Here is a 4,401-nt window from a genome sequence, read left to right on the forward strand (position 1 = left end):
CACCCTAAAGCGGCTGCCTAAGCAGCCTTATGCAGGCGTTGGCCCTGACCACAGTAGTGTCATTTGCCCCTCTCCCCCCCCCCACACAGTAATAAACTCTCCCTTCATAGCAGTGTCCTCTGCCACCCTTTACTTCAACCCCCACCCCACAGTAGTGCCTTCTGCCCCCCTTCACATCAACCCCCTACACAGTAGTGTGCTCTACCCCTTTGACTTCCCATATGTCCTATGCCCCTTTCACATAATCCCCTCCTTTCGCCCATAGTAGAACCCCCCCCCCCCCCAAGCGATGCCCTCTGCCCCTTTCACATCATACCCTCTTTCCCCACAATAGTGCCCTCTGCCCCCTCTTCCCCCCCTAGCAATCCAGCAATGTCCTCTGTCCCCCCACACACACAGCAATGTTGAAGTCTGAAGAGTAGTGGATGTGGATGTTAGTAGAGCAGTGGATTCATTATCCTAACTACAGGGGTGTAAACAGAGCATAAGTGGGAGGCAGCACAGCTCTGGACAGAGGGCGGGAACCGGAGATGCCTGAGTTACCGTAACTTTCTATATTAACAAGCTGGTGATTATTGGTTGAATTAGATGGACTTGTGTCTAATTTCAACCAAACTATGTAACTATGATTGGTTGCTAGCAACCAATCATCTGCTGGTTAACTTAAAAAGTAAACTTGCCCAGCTCCTGCCCGCTGTTCTGAGCTGTGCTGTCTCACGATTTCTGCTGTGCTGTCAGGAAGAATGAATGCGGCAGAGTAGGCTGCAAGCAAAGACTGGCACCGAGGTGCAGGAGTCGGCAAAACTGAGCAGTTTTCTCGATCTACCCGTCACCCACCCGTGGTCGACGGGTGGATTGCGATCGATGGGTTGCCGATCCCCGGGATTAAGTATGTAGTACTTTGTTCCATGTTGCTAGGTGCTTTCTAAGTCTAGTTATGAAGTCTGACCTGCCGGGGTTGATCCCACAACACCTAGGAAGGAAATGGCAGCTTCATAACAGCAGTTTTTTCTTGGCTCAAGGTATTTTCCTGAGACAAGCAATGGCAAGAGCAATGATGGAAAAACACTACCAGATGCTAAGCTCCAAGCAGATAACAGCACTTGCTTATATATGCAGTGCACCATCAGTCTAAAACATATACAACATAAACATGTTAAATAAAATTAACTGCGCAACATATCAAATAAAATTATCTGTGCAACACCATACACTTCTATAGTTCATAGCAAATGCAATGAACAAAGATCAGGTTAATGATAGAAATAAAAAAATAACCCCACAAAGGAGAGAAACGTCCTCAATGTCCTTTCAAAACAGTATGCTCCTCTTATCGTGCTGGATCAGTGTATCCCAATGTGACAATAGTGACAAGGAAGACGCGTTTCACACACTACAATATGTGCTTGATCATTACTAATAATGATTAAGCAAACATTGTAGTGTGTGAAACGCGTCTACCTTGTCACCATTGTCCCATTGGGATGTCCAGTCAATAAACCTGGATTTTGACGTCATCTGGAGTGCAGCCGTTTCTTTTTCTTTATTTCAGAAGGGACTAGCCACATTTCTATCCACGTATGGCCACTGGTTGAACAGAAGTTGATATAAGGATCACCATCTCTTCAAATGCCCTCTCATTTTTCTGCTCAATCAAGCAATAGAGTGCAGTGCCGATCAATGTATTCTGACCGCGAGGGAGACTCCCCACTGTCAGAATACAAAGACACAGTGGGGAGGATTCCCCCGTTCACCTCAAATGTGTGGATGGGGGGCATAAGGTCAGTTTTTTTCCATTAAACCCACTGGTTGAATAAAAAAGTGGACTCATCTATGGTCAGCTTTAGAAAGCACCTAGAAACATGGGACAAAGTACTACATGTACTTTGGCCCAATAGAGACAGAACACTGAAGAAAAAAAAAAGGATTGATTTTCTTTAATTCCTAAGGAGATGGTTGCTTCATAACATGAGCTGCTTTTGGCTCCGATCACTTTCCTGAGACAAGCAACAGCAAAAGCAATGCAAAGGGAGGGAGGTATGTCAGCCTCTGCATTGCTCTTGTCATTGTCTATCTCTGGAAAGTGCTTAGAGCCGAGACAAACTGCCATTATGAACCATCCTTCTCTAACCTACCTTTTGTTGGATTGGCTATGGCATTAGAAGTCTGAGCTCATAACTAGACTTAATAAGTACCTAGCAACATGGGACAAAGTACTACATGGCCCAACAGAAACAGAACAAAAATGATAGATCTTCTTTAACTTTTATTCTTGCCTGTAGTAGAAACATGATAGCTGTAATCTGGTTGCCTTTAATTTTTTTTTTCTAAGATTTAAACAAAGCTTCACTGTGGCGTAAAATGTGCCAATTATTACTCAGTGAAGACTGGAAATCATTACCAACTAGCCAAACAATAAGTGATTTGTTTATACAACCAGCAGTGCATTTGAAAATAAATCAAAAGGAACATGCTAGTCTGTACTTTTGTGCATTGTTCAGAAGTTCTTTAAAAAAATAAAATATGTATGCCTTGTCTTGTTTAGTAAAACCCCCTTCTGATCTTGAATTTCCTAAGAGACAGCTCTTATTGTAAAACGGCTTCTGTGTAATTCTGTTTTTTTTTCCTTTGTTTTTGAGATGCAAATTATCTTTAGGACTTTCTCAGATTAGAAACTGAAGACTGCACAAATAAAATAGCCAAGCACACTTATGAGGATCAATACCCTTCCCAAATGTATCTTCTCTAAGGAAAATCACAGAGGATAGGCTGTTTTGTGTTGGATTTAGGCTTTACAATTGCAGAATCTTCCTTTATCTACTCAGAATTCCATTGTGTTTTTGTATTTATCACCAGCTCTGCTCATTTTTTTTTTGTTTTATATAGACACGAACACTATTTGAAGGTTTTTTTTAACTTTGTAATTTGGCTGGCTCTTTCTCCATCTGTGCTGAAAAACTGCCACATACATTTAGTCTTATTTAGAAAGGAGTTTGAAGGAACATTCAGCCAAACTAGAATATTTAGCATGGAAATATATACGGGACACACAGCATAGACTGGAAGAATTTTGTTTCTCATCTTAACTTTATTTGCGTACACCAGACTATGCTGCTGTCCATAGTGCTGATAACCTGGGGTCTTGGGAATGCTTTCATAGCTCTCAAAAGCATGGGGATGTCTGCATCAAACACTCTCCTATCCTTCAACACTGGCTTCAATAGTCATGCCGTCAAAGCTAGTGACTGTAAAGAAGGATGGAAGATTGAACCTTGTGACAGGAGGCCTGGGTGGGTTGGAAGCATCCAAAGAATGTCCACTGACATGTTCACGATGTTGGAATACCATGCCAAGCTGCTGCGGTTAAGATCGCTGGCATTCATTTCACCTGCATCCTGTGAAGCAGACGTAGAAAAAGCTGTAAGGCTACGTTCACATGTGGGCATAGCGGATCACGGGCAGAATCACTGCGATTCTGCCCACGATCCGGAATCATTGCAAATCGTGTGACGCCTGTGCGATGCCTGTGATTTGCAATGGCACCCCAAACTCTGTGCAATGTTGCCGCGATTTCCGCCTGCCGAATCGCGGTAACATTGCGTAAACAGAATGGCGGGATGCATGACGCACAAAATAAGCTCCTGTACCTTTTTGGGCATCCTCAATTATGTTTGCGCGATGTTACCGCGATTCGGCAGGCGAAAATCACGGCAACATCGCACAGCGTTTGGGGTGCCATTGCAAATCACGGGCATCGCACAGGCGTCTTGCGATTTGCAATGATTCCGGATCGTGGGCAGAATCGCGGTGATTCTGCCCGTGATCCACTACGCCCACATGTGAACGTAGCCTTAAGGAGGAAAGGTATAAATCAGCGAGAACTGGTACCATGGGATCACCGAGGCATCTGCTGCAAATGCCCTGAGGACCTCTGGTCTTTGCAATAAATCTGTCCAGTTTTGCATTGAACCCAGATGCCAACAGGTCCACAGGTGTTGCATCTCTGGGACAGGAAGTGAAAAGAAATCTTCACAATGGAATACAGATAAAATAAAAGAATTAAAAAAACAAATTATGCAGTTTCAATTGCTTCCCAACTCTACCCATCATAAACTCTCTGCCATGTTGAGATGTGTTCTTCTGCACATTACTGTAATAATTGTTTTCTTTGTGCGTTGTTCACACCATACTTGTGCAGTGGTTTGTAGAAAAACACAGCTCAATGGTTTGGACAAGCCCTACAAATGCAGATTGTCATGCAATAATTGTCACTCATTCCATCAAATCAAAGACATCTTGGGAAATGACCATGGGGTTTATTTACTAAAGATGTATAGTTCAAAATCAGGCAAATTTCTGCATTGAATCCAATTAGCTTCCAAGTTTTATTGCCAAAGCTTT

The sequence above is a fragment of the Pelophylax lessonae genome, assembly GCF_965119305.1.
Source record: "Pelophylax lessonae genome assembly, chromosome: 3".
NCBI lineage: Eukaryota > Metazoa > Chordata > Amphibia > Anura > Ranidae > Pelophylax > Pelophylax lessonae.